Raw genomic sequence first — 15554 nt, forward strand, 5'->3', positions numbered from 1 at the left:
ATATCTTTAGCCTTTGAATTTGACAATGATGATAAGATTTTATTTACCTTTGCCTCATCTACATTTTTAAAATACGTGGCATTTACTTCATTAGTTGAGACAACAGGGAGTTGAACTTCAGGGAGATTGCCTCCCAATTCTATAACAGAGTTAAGAAAATAATCATTAAAACCATTTGCAATAGCTAGACTGTCAGTCTGTATGTTACTATTTAACTTAAGCTCTATAGGGGCACTGTTAGAGTGAGTTTTTCCACTGAGTTGATCTATGCCTTTCCACAACAAGAGTTTCCTTTTGATTGTTTAATTATCTCAAGAAAGAAATTTGCTTTTGCCTTTCGAAGCTGCCCTATGACCTTATTTCTAAGGCTTTTAAATATCAAGCGATCTGTTTCCAGACCAGATTTTAAAGATTTTTTTAGTGCTGCATGTCTCGTCTTCATTAAGTGCCATAGGGTGTCATTAAACCAGGGTAAAGTTTGTTTTTTACTTTGCGTAACAAGCACTGTTTTAGTGTATGTAGACAAAAGTGCCTTAAATGTTCATATTAAATCCACACAGGCCTGCTCACATTTTTTATTATGAACTATACCCTCCCATTTAGTTTTCTTGACAGCATTCTCAAAATGCTCTATATCTTTCTTTGGAATCAGAGGGACATGTTTCTTACCCGCCATTCTATTTTGGTGGTTGTACCTCAACTTGGACAGCTGCCTCGCAACTAAAGTAAGATTATGATCTGACATACGTGTTATTAAATTATATGTTTTTGATATACGATCAACTCTGTTTGTAAAAATTAAGGATCTTGTTATTCTTGTGGGGTTTTTTTATCATCTGAGTCAGCTGGAATTTAGTGGATATATCCTTTAATTTCTTTCTACGTGTTTTGTCCAGCCAATTCAGGTTGAAATCTCCCATTAGGATCACTTCTTTACCATTACATTTTTCAAGAACACCAAATAAATCATTAAAAAACATGTCCTTTTCACTAGGTGGTCGATACAATACAGTGACATTAAAGGACATTTCTGGGGAGAGTGTAATATTAACCCCTACACATTCTAAGGTATCACAGGGCAAATCAATTTTTTTTACACTCTTACACTCTTTAACATAAATCATAACACCACCACTCTTCCCTTTTTTTTTTTCAGAGAGGCACAGATAGTCAAGGTTAGAATCCAACAATAAATGTTCAAGTTGCTCCATTTTTGAAACAATACTTCTTATATTTAAGTGTCCACCAAAAATTCCTTTAGGTTTTACATTCGGGTCCCAAAGCACCTTCACATGATTTACAGTCTGAAAAAGTTTATGAGTCCGTTGTTTTCTGGTCGCAATATCGTTGTTGCGTGTTGTAGTGTTGTTTTGTTGAAGAAGCTTGAAGAACGGAGTTTGTGTCCTTTTGTTTGTGTGTGGAGTTAACCCCATTGTTACCTTGTGTGGCGTCAAATCGTTCACCGCTGGAGGGATGCAGAATCTCAGGGAACAAAGTGCGTCCGTGAACAACACGTGTGTATCCAGACTTTTCACCTGTCCCCGGCCGCTGATCCAGAGATCCGGGTGTGGTTAGGAAGCCATCACCTTGGTGCAATCGATAGTCTCCAGGCCCAGGGTTTAGATGGAAATCACCGCAGAGCAGGAGAGTAGTGCAGAGAAAAGTGGCGAACCTCCCCGAGGATGCTCCATGCCCGTCACCACGGCCCGGCCCGCGACGCTCAGGTGATGCTCGTCCATTGTTCAAAATAGTGGAACATACGATGAATTGGCTCCACAAACCAACGGGATGCTGGAGAGCGGCGGATTTACTCAGCAGCCATCACCGCAGGATGGCTGCAGGCGGGCAGCGTGCCAACTCCCCCACACAGGTAGGACAGTGACAAACAAAACATATAAGATCAGAATTGCAGCACGTGATAGCTCTTGGGATCTGATTCTGCCCAAGATTAGCAGCCAGGATGTCAACTTTGCCTTAGTTTCAGTAAGAAAAAAGAGTGGCGTTTCCCCAGAAGGTTTTAGGGAAAGTGAAACCACAGCACCTGCCGAACTGTGGCGGACACCTGCTGCCATCTCGCACCAGAGCATTGAATAAATGGCATATCGATATGCCAATGGGAGTCGGTATGTAAATAGCTGCTGTTCTTAATAATTTACTATCAAGACAGTCTGTACCAGCACAGTTATCAGCAGAAATGGAGCATAACAATTTCTGAACCTCATTAATATCCACCTGTTTAAACTCAAACTTACAATTTTTACCTCTCATAATGTAATTATCAATTAGTGTGCATGAATTACAATTGTTTACCATTCCCATATTACACCGTAGTTTGTTAACCTTTTCTACAAAGTAGTTGTTAAAATAATTTGCCACGTCCAGCTGTTTGGTTATAAACACTCCATCAGTTTCAATGAAGGTGTTGCAGCTGTGTGCTGTTGGACTGCATTTCCCAGTGTTCTCCTGTGTTTTCCCTGCCCCTTTCCCCAGTGTCTGTCTGTGTCTTGTGGCTTCCCTTCCCTGGCTCCTGGCTGATTACACTCACCTGGCTGACTACACACACCTGGCTGATCACACACACCTGCCTTCCATCAAGCTCATCAACCTCCAGTCTATATCTACCCCTGGTTCTCACCCACTCATCGCCAGAATGTTGTTCAACCCTCCGTGGTAGTTTTCTCAGGCCAGACTTGAAGAAAGGACAATTTATTGATTGTGATTTCCCCGTGTTGTTTCCGCCTTTTTGTTAATCCTGATTCTCCGTATGTTCCAGGACCAGTACGCATCTGCCTCTCCTTTCTCCAACCAACCTGCCAGCCATCCACCCATCTGCTCCCCAGCCAGCCCTGCTCATCATCCCCCTCACCCTTCTCACTTGACCCTTGGACCCTGCTCACCACCATTCACCATTTTTTCCTTTTGTTGGAATAAATCCTTATTTTTTCCCCCAACTGTTGGTGTCCTGCGTGTGGGTTCCCCCAGTGTTCTCAACAGAAGGATGGATGCATCTTAGAATGTCTACCCATTATATTGTTCAGCACATTCCGCAGCCTTTTACTATTGGTTCAGTTTAGTTACTTGATTTCGTAGTGTGCAGTATACTTTTCTTTCGCTCCCTCAGCCCGAAGTCATATAAACCTTTTTGGCTTGGTCTCTTTCTTTTATTAAACTGATTAAATCCATCCAGGGTGCACCTTTAGACCTTACAGTAAACTTCCTGATTGGTGCATGTTTATTAACTATATTCTCAAAGTATTCCATACAAATTTCCAAAGCTATCTCAGGGTCAGATTCCTCACAAACCTTAGACCACTGAACCTTTTTAAAATCTTCTAAGAATGCATTCTCACTAAAATGCTTATAAGACCTAGCACTAATTATCTTTGTTCTGGCTTTAGGAACTTTGGTTCTTCTGGACATTGCAATGAGGTTATGGTCGCTGAATCCAACTGGGAGGGACATGACTGTGGAGCAAATTTCTGGCATATTAGTGTATATATATGATCTATACAGGAAGAAGATAGAACACCATCCTTACTAACAACCACTCTTGTAGGCTTAGACACTAACTGAGTTAAATTGCAGGTACTAGAATTAACAACAATCTATTCTTCATGTGGCAGTTGTCTGCAAGCCAATTCACATTAAAATCACCAAGCAGATACATTTCTCTATTTTCATCAGTCACTCTGTCAATCAATTGTGCAAATATCATTCAGATACTCCATGTTAGTGTTAGGAGGTCTATAGCAGCAGCCAACAACTATCAACTTAATAAAAGGTAAATGCACTTGTATCCACAGAGCTTCAATATTATCCTTCATTAAATCAGATCGTAGTTTTACTGGCAGGTGATCTTGTATGTAAATTGCTATGCCACCACCAAAACTGTTTATGTCCCTACGATATATAGAAAAACCATTAATAAATATTAATGAGTCATCAAATGAACCATCTAGATGTGTTTCAATTATAGCCATAATATGAATAGCATTGTTTTTAAAAGTGTTTCAAGTTCATGTATTTTGTTTCTCAAACTACAGATACTTAAGTGTGCAAAAATTAAGCCCTTAGGTAAGTTCGTAGTGAGTTGATTCCTTGTCAGTAGTTAAGTTCAGTCCATGGTGATGCTGAAATAGGAGCTGAAGTTGAAGAAGACAGAGAGCTAGGCTTTAGCTCCCATCCCTTGCTTTTGGGAGGGGGGGATGTACAATAAGCTTATCATATCAGATGTAGGCTATGACGCCGCGTTCTCTGGCAGCTTTCATGGCAGGGATGAGTTCCTTGCACTAAGATATGGATCATGTTGTCTCAATATGAAAATGATAGAGAAAGGGCATAACTCCCAAATCGTCGGCGTATTCCTTTAAGATGCCATTTTGTGGGGGCTTTATTTTCTTCACAATTACTATTTCTTATCTGTGAAATAAAAGTAAATAGAAGTGTCAGTTCCACTAAGGGAAATGTTTTTCAGCTTAGAAAAATACACAGGAGGTTTGTATTGCGTTATGCATAGTTACAGTTCTGGAGAGGTGCATGTTAAACTAGGGCACAGGCTAAAGTATAGGGTACATGTCTACACAGAGCCTATGCCGTAGATATGGTGTCGATTCTATGCAGAAGTATAAACCCCACTTAAGTGTAACAGTTCCATTAAGTTGAGGAACTCACAACTTTGATTAAAACAAATGTGGCCAAAATGTCTTCACTTTCAGTCAGATTTAGTCAATCTTAAAAAGTGCTTGTTTCTACATTTCCTATGATGCAACCATTTTGTCATTAGACCCTCCTTGCCTTTTAAACACCCAACTCCACACCCCCAGTTTCTCTGGTAAATCTCCAGAAAGGCCTTGAAAGTTATTAGCCACCAACTTACACTCTCTGCTGCTGGAATTTTCCATGCATTGGTAGGCAGGCTGGGTATACACAATGCCTTACAGCAAAGTAGGTTTAAATAAATGACTGTGAGACCTGGGACAGTGTCTCCAACCCCTTCCACATTCCCTCACCCCTCCTTACCCTCCTCATTCGACTGCCCAGCATTTCTGACAAGCTTCCAGGGCTGTTGTGCCCCACATTGCTGCCTCTGAGGATTCCTGGCACCCAACCAAATAACGCTGATACCGAGTGTGAGTGTGAGTGTGAGTGTGAGTGTGAGTGTGAGTGTGAGTGTGAGTGAGAGTGAGAGACAGACAGAGAGACAGAGAGACAGACAGAGAGACAGAGAGACAGACAGAGAGACAGAGAGACAGAGAGACAGAGAGACAGAGAGACAGACAGAGAGACAGACAGAGAGACAATTCCTCATGTATGCAGATGACCTGGTTCTACTGTCCCCAGCAGACCATGGTCTACAGCAGAACCTGGAGACCTTCTGTCAAAACTGGGCGGTAGATATCAACCTTGGCAAAACCAAAGTCATGGTATTCCAAAAAAAGGCCAGGTTACAGGAATCCAAGCATGTTTTCAGTGTAAGAGGGACCACACTTCAGCATACAATGGAATATAATTATCTAGGCATCATCATCAGTGCATCCGGCAGCTTTGACAAAGTATCAACTAAAAAGTAGTAAGTAAATTCCCTCACAGAAAAGGCACGCAGGGCCTACTATAGCATCAAAAGTTCACTTTATAAATTCTATCCTCCAATTTCAATTTGGCTAAAACTATTTAACAGTGTAATCAAACCCATACTTATGTATGGAAGTGAAGTGTGGGGCCCTCTAATTACCCAGAGGCACACCTCATGGGACACAACACCCACAGAGAAATTTAATCTTCAATTCTGCAAGGAAATCCTCAAGGTCCACAGAAACTGTCCAAACCATGCATGTAGAGCAGAGCTGGGACAATTCCCTCTCTCTCTACACATAATGAAAAGGTCAATTAAGTTCCAGGTTCACTTAGCACAAGCTGATCCTGATTCCTATCACCACAGAGCCTTTCTCAGTAACAGCCTCTATCCAGACACAGACCCTCTGAGAAACACCAGAGAAACCTGCCACCTCAAAATCCAAGACCTCCAAAATCTCTACAAAACTCACCTGGCATCTATAGACAAAGAGAACAAAATTACTTACATTGACAATTGGAAGAATGAAATTCATTCATTCATCTTCTAACCACTTTATCCTCTTGAGGGTCGCGGGGTGCTGGAGCTCCCAGCTGACATCGGGCGAGAGGCAGGGTACACCCTGGACAGGTCACCAGACTATCACAGGGCTGACACATAGACACAGACAACCATTCACGCTCACATTCACACCTATGGACAATTTAGAGTTATCAATTAACCTAGTCCCCAATCTGCATGTCTTTGGACTGTGGGAGGAAGCCGGAGTGCCCGGAGAGAACCCACGCTGACACAGGGAGAACATGCAAACTCCGCACAGAAGGGCTCCCACGACCGGGATCGAACCGGCAACCCTCTTGCTGTGGGGCGAGAGTGCTAACCACCACACCACCGTGCCGCCCGAAGAATGAAATTAAATCCATCAATAAATTAGAATGCTATCGCTTACTGGATAGAGAATATTCTCCAGCACAATATCTGGTCAGCATAAAAACCCCAAACAGAGACACACATTAACAATGTATCGACTCACTGACCATCAACTACAGGTTGAAAAAGGTCGGCATAAGAAAGAATGGAAGCCCAGAGAATTAAGAGTATGTAAACACTGTTCCTCAGGAGAAATAGAAACTGAGGCCCATTTTCTCCTCTCCTGCCCCCTGTACCAAACTGAGAGAGTGGCTTTCCTACAGCAGATAACTGCAGCAGATCCATCATATCAGGGAAAAAAATGTGATAAACTGTTAAAAGTATGTCTGGGAAAAGAGCCATAATTTATAAAATTAGCTGCACAATATGTAACACTCTGCCATGATACTAGAGAAACGCGCGAATGCTGATCAGAACCATTATTGCTATAATATAATATTGTTGTTTTTTATTTTATTTTATTATTATTATTGTTATTATTATTATCATTTAATATGAACTATATGTGTACATATGTTTTACATTGTAACTTGTAATTGCCTAATAATACCCAATCTTATTAATCCTCACACACACAGACACACACAGACACACACACATTATTCTTTTTATTTTATTTTTTTATTTTTATAGAGATTCCCTTTCACAGCAACTCAAGCTCACACATCAAGTGAAAGAGACTTAATAAATAGAGCTGTCAGCTGAAGGGTTCACTGCTTGATCTCTCTCCTGTAAGCATCTGTCTCCAGATGAGAGAACCTGACCAATGTCACCATTTCATGTGAATGGGAATCAATTATGGCCTCTTTCCTCCCTGCATGTTGACTCAGTATTATTTATAACCTGTAAATGCTTTCCTGACTGCACTTGGCATCAGGCCGCATCTATTCATATTTAGGGTATTTATGCAAGAGGCAGAGCCAAGGATAACATTTAATGCAAAATACACCTCAGGACATACAAAATGTGCTAATTTATTTTTGCTTCAGTTCATGTGCTCGCATTTCTAATGTGAATGGGAATACCATATTGGGATTAATGGTTCTGCAGTTTCATTTTATATGATTATTTTTGTTTCAACAGCCATTCCTTTCCTCTGATGTTTCTTTGATCTGCTGAAAGAGAAATTCATCCTCTCCACATGGGAGGTTAGAGGTCAGGTTCAGCTACAGAACAACACCACTGAAGCTGGTGGATTCAGCACAGGAGCTGTCAGCAGAAAAACTGAACCCATGCCTTCTGCTCAAAGGATTATTATTCAAACATGACTTCCTCTGCAAATGGCGTGTTGTTTCAGATTCATACATGAAAGAACTGTTTTTAGTATATCAACACACGTCAAATACACAAACTGTCAGGTTTTTCAATCATGCATTATGGCTGGAAAATATTTTGGGCATCAATATTTCTACTTTATACAAAGTGGTAGTTAAATAGTAACGGGAAAACTTAGGGCTGGGTGATATGGCCAGAAATGTTATCACAGCAAAAAATATAATATCAGTCGATATCAATAATCATTACAATAAATGTCAAATCATTATTTTTTTCAAGTATAGAAGTTGTTATTTGCTCCTGAGTGAACACTGAAGAAACCACACTGTTAACTTTGGGTTACTGTAAAAACAATTGATGACTATTAATAAATAGTACACAGATACACATTATCTACATCAAAAATGTATCCAAATAGTTCAAGAGGTTTTTAAGGGGGTTGCAACACAACCAAACATTACCAAACAATTTGGTAATGTTTGGTTGTGTTCCCCACATTAAAGACGCCATGTCAGTCGTGTGGGGACAATACATAACAAAACAAAGCTAAATGTAACCACTGTCATAAAACAGCTGAGTGTATCACAATTGCTTTTTTGGTCCACCAGATGGTACTTAGGTGTTTTTTTTTTTTCCTTGTGAGGTCAGCAAAGGTCTCAGTCAGCCAGATCTAGCAGGGAATTCATCAAAACAATTATGGAGGCACCTGATAAAGCAATCAGAAATGCACAGTCAACATTTACGTCAACTGTCTGGACTTATTTTGGATTTTTTAACATGCAAGGAAAAGCTGACTTGGATATGACACACGATTTGCAACAAGTGTCATATGAGAATAAAATACTCATGGAATACTACGAACATGAGGGCTCACCTCACACTCCACCATCCAGCCACTGACGGTCAAACTAATGTCAAACCTGCTCCGCCAAAAAATTCCAACACTGGACACACATACCTTGACAAAACTACTATCCAACTCTGGAAGATTTTTTCACCGACACAGCCATACCCAAGCTCTACAGAGAAGTAATGCATAAAGCTGAGGAATCTTTGATTACAGTAGGAAGGGTGACATTAACTTGTGACGTCTGGACGTCAAGTTCAGTGGATTCATATGTAATTGTCATGGCACATTATCTCACAGAGGACTGGTGACTGCTGTCTCAGGTTCTCCAAACTAGAGCAGTACACGAAAATCACACTGGAGCAAATATTGCAGACCTCCTGCAAAATGCAGCACAAGAATGATGAATTGTGGTTGTAACAGATAATGCTTTTAACATGGGTGTTGCCATTCAGTTAGCAGTAGACCTGCATGTGAAGTGTTTTACTCACATGCTTGATCTGGCCTTGCAGAGGCTGTTAAATCTGCCAACAGTTCAGTTGCAACATTTCTGCTTTGCATCACATTTTGCTGCAATAAAAAAGATTAAAGTCAGACGAACAGACTAATGTTATGAGGTAAAACTGATGTTGACAAAGTTTTCCTTTGGGAAAATAATTTGCAGTTGGATAAAAAGGTAATAAATTGCAATTTGTGGCAATATATTACAATATATTTTATCACAATACTCATATTGCAATACATTTATTATTGCAGTAGTATAGTTTTGTGACCTAAGTATTGTGATAATATATAATCATGGGTCCTCTGGTGATTCCCACCCCTAACAGGACGTCAGGATAGCAGTATAAATATATAAGTAAATATATTTATTGTGAGCTACAGTGAAGCTATTTTAGTGGTGCATAGAGAAACTGTCTGGAGTGTTTTGCATCATGTGATCTGCTCGTCTAATTGGCCTTTAAACTATTTCAAACAAATATCTCCTGATAATAATCAGTGGCTGATCAATCAGAGCACCCTTGTCTTTGGGTGTTCAATTTACAATTCCCGCTTGTCCCAAACTCTGGCTGCTTAAAGTAGAAAAGAGTGAGTTGCCTTTGTACGGGGAGATTTTTATAGCAGTGGCACAGCACTGCTGCTAAATGCATATAGGGGAGACAGTGATTATGTGACTCAGGCAGGAATCTTGTTCATGGACAATTCACTGTTTTAAAGTTTCATTCATATTATGTTTATCCACGTTTATTAAGGTTATGTCATTTCATTAAAATGAAATAGCTGCAATTAACGTAACATTAACTTGCTAACCTACTGTTAGCATTACATAAGTTGACTATCCATACAGCTACTGAAGATAACCTTATGTGGCAAATTATATCATGAGGTAGCCCAGCGCTGCTATCCATGATCAAAGGAGCACATTGACCGTTGTTGTAATGTTACAAGGTTATCGTACACATTTGCTCAGTGACAGTAAGCCTTGGTGGCTGGTCTTGTCATCTTCCTTTTTTTAATGGAAAGTGGCACCTAGCATTCAAGCAGATGCAAATTTTGGGCTAAATTCAAAAGTAAGCTGATCAGTGCTGAAAACTGACTGGGAGAAGATCTGAAGTTACACTAAGAAGTCCCAGTGGGTGAAATCATAAACAGCTACGAAGCTTGCATGTCAGTGCAAACACTTCATAGTGCTGATGATACCTACACTCTCAAGAAGGAGAAAGGAAAAAGTTTGTACGTGGCAACTAAAAACATGCTCCAGTTTTCGGGACTGCTAAAATCTCTGACGTAAATAGCTGTGAAAGTTATGCAAATAAACAGTTGGGTAAACTGAGTTGAGGTTGGTTTGTGTGATTGTATAATGCTAAGTTAATCATTTTTCCACAAGGATGACACATGATAAGACAGGGTAAACACTCTTAAATGGGGTAAAGGACAAATCTTGGATCACTGCCTAACTCATCATTGCCATTGCCACTGCTCACATACTCAGTACAATAAAAACTTGTCTTTGTTAGTCATCACTGACATGATGCCACCCTTCTTGGCAAGATGGCGCCCCAGTGCGGTCGCCTGTCGCAGCAGCTCCTGCTCACCGCTAAGCTTCTTTCAATTTCTTTTTCATTTAACCCTATGGGCCCTAGGCCTATTTGGGGTATTTTTACTGCCTTTACTTTAAAGCTCATATCACAGTCATTATAAAGGCTACATACACATGCTATATCTTGTTTTGTTTTGTTTTGTTTTGTTTTTCAGGACAATCTGGGCTAACCAGATTTGCCATCATTCCATGTCCTGCTATGTGCCTGTATTTTATATTAATTTTTATATCAATGAAAAAAACAAATCAGTATGACTAAATTTTTACATTTTGACATATATCTCAGCATAGCAAGTTGGAAAATGACATATTCTGCCATATATGAAGAGGGGAGACTCTCTGGAATCTGGCAATATAAGAACCATGATGGTGGGACATTCTGTCACTTCACAGCTGTCCAAAACATGTGGTTTGTGCCAGGCGGACATGATTGCCAGTATTTTTTCAATATTGCAAGAAATTCCATTGACTCATTCACAAGTCAAAAATGTGTTTTATCTGAAAGAAACATTCAATATTTACATCTAAGATAATAGAAAATAGTCAACCAAGTGCAATGATGTTCTCCAAGATAATATTTGTTTTTCAGTTTCAGTTATATATTGGGGGGACATTTTGGGCATTGGTGGGGGGGGCACGTGTCCCCCTCAATGTATATGGTGACTACGGCCCTGTCATGCATTCATAATTAGGCCTCAGTTGTCTGGGTGCGCAAAGGTGAAGTACGCTGGTCTTGTCATACAAAGGTTGATGGAGTGTCAACTGGACAATATGGAGATATTTGCATCTTGAAAGCCGGACTACAAATGTGGATAGACAGGGAGAAACACACGCAAGCCTAAGACGTGGTAAGATACGATATTCCTCACTATATGAAGTGACTGATAACAAGATCTGTATAATATATTGTAAAGAAATTCGTCAGGTTTTTATTTTGTAGACAATAAATCTGTATTTATAGCGTGATGGGATGACAGCACAATGATGTGTGTGGTATCGCTGGAAAGCTCTGGTCCTGCGCTTTCATGTGATATGCGTGGCATTTCTGTGCAAGCCTGCATTCGCGAGTAATCCATCCAAGAGTAATATGTGTGCAAAGCTGTATGAAAGCTCTGTTATACATCATTTTAGTGTAACTTCATCATTTTTTTTCGCAGTGAAAACATTGGACTACTGACAAGTGATCGGTCTTCTCGGAAAGCTACGATTCCACTGTTTCAAGTGATATGCGTGGCTTCTCGCTTTGACGAACGGTTACGGAGAAAATCCATAGAGAACAACAGGTGTGAATTTGGACGCACTATGCGTCGTTCGTGCCCATAGGGTTAACTTTCTTACTTGAAGTTTTTTCAGTTAGCTAGTTAGCACTCATGTTTTATTTTAGTATGGAGACGAAGACTACTCTCTTCATAGCAGTCTTTCTCCTATTTTTCCATGGACGTGATCATGTGCGGGGACCCGGCACCCAGCCGTGGCTCCATTGTTTACACCCAGGACCAGCTGTTAGCGCTGCATCACACCACGGTGCGGCCCGAGGAGAGGCACGATATTCCCCGCAAGCTGCGGAAAAGGAGACAGGGATGTCGCGCCGGAGTGCAGCGCCGATACCAGAGGAGATGGTACAAACCTGTCCTCCCGTCTGTCGTTATGGGGAACGGAAAACCGCTCCCCAACAAGATGGACGAGCTGTCGGCACTGACTCGCCATCAGAGGGAGTACCAGCAGAGCAGCGTGCTGGTGTTTACAGAGACATGGTTGAACGCGGAAGTATTGGACACAATGGCCGCGCTGGACGGATTCCAGCTCATCAGACATGACAGGACAGCGGACAGCAGTGAGAGGAAAGGAGGAGGGCTGGCTGTGTTTCTGAATGACAGATGGTGTAACTCTGGGAACATCACTAGGAACATCAAAGGAACCCAAGGAACAACATTGCTGCAGAGACACTGAGCTGTTGGCTGCTGGCATGAGACCATATTATCTATCCAGGGAGTTTTCTCATGTCATTATGGTAGCAGTGGATGTCCCCCCGTCAGCTAAAGCTGAGTCTGCTTGTGACATTCTCCACTCTGTTATGAGTAGGCTGCAAACACAGCACCCTCAGGCCCTCCTTTTGATCTCTGGGGACTTCAACCACACCTGTCCTTTCACCACCCTGCCCACCTTCACCCAGTATGTTTCCTGCCACACCAGAGACAATAAAACACTGGATTTACTTCATGCCAACACCAAAACTGATCACAACCTGGTTCATCTTCTGCCTGTCTACAGACCCCTGGTGCAGAGGAAACCAGCAACCACCCGCACTGTGAAGAGGTGGTCTGAAGAGGCCGAGGAGGCCCTGAAGGACTGCTTCGAGACCACTGTGTGGTATGTACTCAGCGATTCTCATGGGGAGGAGTGGGTACGGTGCTTTCCACACAGAAATTTATCTAGTCCGTAACACATGATGTTAGACTGTTAGACTGTCCATTGACAGTCTAACATCATGTGTTACGGACTAGATAAATTTCTGTGTGGAAAGCACCGTACCCACCATGACTGTACGCTGCTACTCCAACAACAAACCCTGGATTACTCCAGATATAAAAGCTCTCCTGAAGGAGAGGCGGAGTTTTTTAACTCTGGAACCAAGAGGAGCTGAAGGCCATGCAGAAGGAGTTACGGAGAAACATCAGGCGGGGAAAGGAAGGATATAAAAAGAAGATGGAGGAACAGCTGCAGCAGAGAGATGTCAGCGGAATCAGGAGGGGTCTGAAAACCATCTCAGGACACAAACAACCAGACTCCCAGGCCAGAGGCGACCAGAAGTGGGTGATGACCTGAATCTGTTCTTCACGGCTGACATCATGGCCGCAACCCCCCCACATGCTCACCTTCACCCCCCCCCCCCCCCCCCCCCACCACCACCACCACTACACTCCTGGCACACTGCTTCAACACCTCCCCCACACCCGCTCCACCAGACATCTCACCACCTCCACCCCCCAGCACACAGCCCCCCTGCTCCAGCTTTTCCTTCACTACCTGTCAGGTGAGAGATCAGCTGAGGAGGATAAAGACGAGGAAGGCTGTGGGTCCAGACGGCATTAACAGCTCCTGAAGTCCTGCGCAGACCAACTGTGTGGGATAGCTGAAACCATCTTCAACCTGAGCCTGGGGCTGGGGAGAGTATCACAGCTGTGGAAGACATCCTGCTTGGTACCTGTGCCCAAGACTCCGCACCCCAAGGACTTCAGCAGCTTCAGACCGATGGCATTAACATCGCACCTCATGAAGACTCTGGAGCACCTGGTCCTGTCTCCGCCCCGTAGTAGGCCCCTCAATGGACCCGCTGCAGTTTGCCTACCGGCCTGGCATTGGGGTGGATGACGCTGTCATCTTCCTCCTACACAGAGCTCTTTCTCACCTGGAGAAGCCTGGAAGCTCTGTGAGAATCATGTTCTTTGATTTCTCCAGCGCTTTCAACACCATACAGCCTGCACTTCTGAGGGACAAACTGGAGCACACAGGGGTGGCTAATCACCCCACATCCTGGATCCTGGACTACCTCACGGACCAGCCGCAGTACTTCAGGACCAAGGATTGTGTATCCGACTTGGTTGTCTGCAGTACTAGGGCCCCAAAGGGGACGGTGCTGGCGCCATTCCTCTTCACCCTCTACACTGCAGACTTTTCATATGACACCTCCACCTATCATCTGCAGAAGTCCTCCGACGACTCTGCCATGATCGGCCTCATCACAAATGGAGACGACAGGGAGTACAGAGAACTGAACCAGGACTTTGTGGACTCGTGTCTGAGGAACCACGTTCAGATCAACGCAGGGGAAACCAAAGAGCTGATGGTGGATTTCTGCAGGTGCAGACTCCTCCCCCAAACACCGGTGAACATCCAGGGAAACGACATTGAGATGGTGACATCTTATAAGTACCTGGGTGTTCATCTTAGCAATAAACTGGACTGGACTAATCACATAACAGCACTATACAGGAAAGGCCAAAGCAGACTCTACCTGCTGAGGCGGCTCAGGTCTTTTGGAGTGCAGAGGGTGCTCCTGAAGACCTTCTTTGACACTGTGGTTGAATCAGCTATTTTTTACGGAGTGGTCTGCTGGGGCAGCAACATCTCGGCTACAGAAGAGACTGGACAAGCTGATCAAGAAGGCCAGCTCTGTCCTGGGATGCTCTCTGGACTCTATGCAGGTGGTGGGAGAAAGTAGGATGACAGCTTGGCTCCACATTTGAGGACTAATGACTCCCACCCCCTGCAGGAGGAGATAAAAGCTCTGGAGAGCTCCTTCAGTGATAGACTGATTCACCCAAAGTGTGTGAAGGAATGCTATCGCAGGTCCTTCCTGCCTGCTGCTGTCAGACTACATAACCAGCACTGCTCACAGTAAACTGCACCATGGACACTTTATGGACAGTACGGACACTTTATAAACACCATTATAAACTTACTGTCCCCCTTGTTGCTGTTTGCTGTTTTTGCACGTACAATCACTTGCACTAGATATGCTCTCTTTAATCCACTGCTCATTTTTATTCACTGCTCATTATTATCCACTTCTCATTATTATTATTATTATTATTATTATTATTATTATTATTATTATTTTTACCGCCGTTTCTTGTATTTTTGTACTTTATTTTGCATGGCTAGTTTTTAAGTTTTAATTTTTTAAGTTTAAATTTTGAAATTTTTAATCTGACTCTTTCTCCTTGACTGCTGTAACACTGGAATTTCTCAATTGTGGGATCAATAAAGGTGTATCTTATCTTATCTTATCTTATCTTATCTTATCTTATCTTATCTTCTGATGTCAG

General features: G+C 42.4%; 1 protein-coding gene across 1 annotated transcript in view; it reads right to left on the minus strand.

The window, feature by feature from the left end:
- The window catches only part of tgfb2 (transforming growth factor, beta 2), a 241987-nt gene that overhangs the window by 220752 nt on the left and 5681 nt on the right, over positions 1-15554 (minus strand). The gene's annotated exons all lie outside the window — the stretch shown is intronic.

Source organism: Epinephelus fuscoguttatus, linkage group LG8, assembly GCF_011397635.1.
Source record: "Epinephelus fuscoguttatus linkage group LG8, E.fuscoguttatus.final_Chr_v1".
Lineage (NCBI taxonomy): Eukaryota > Metazoa > Chordata > Actinopteri > Perciformes > Serranidae > Epinephelus > Epinephelus fuscoguttatus.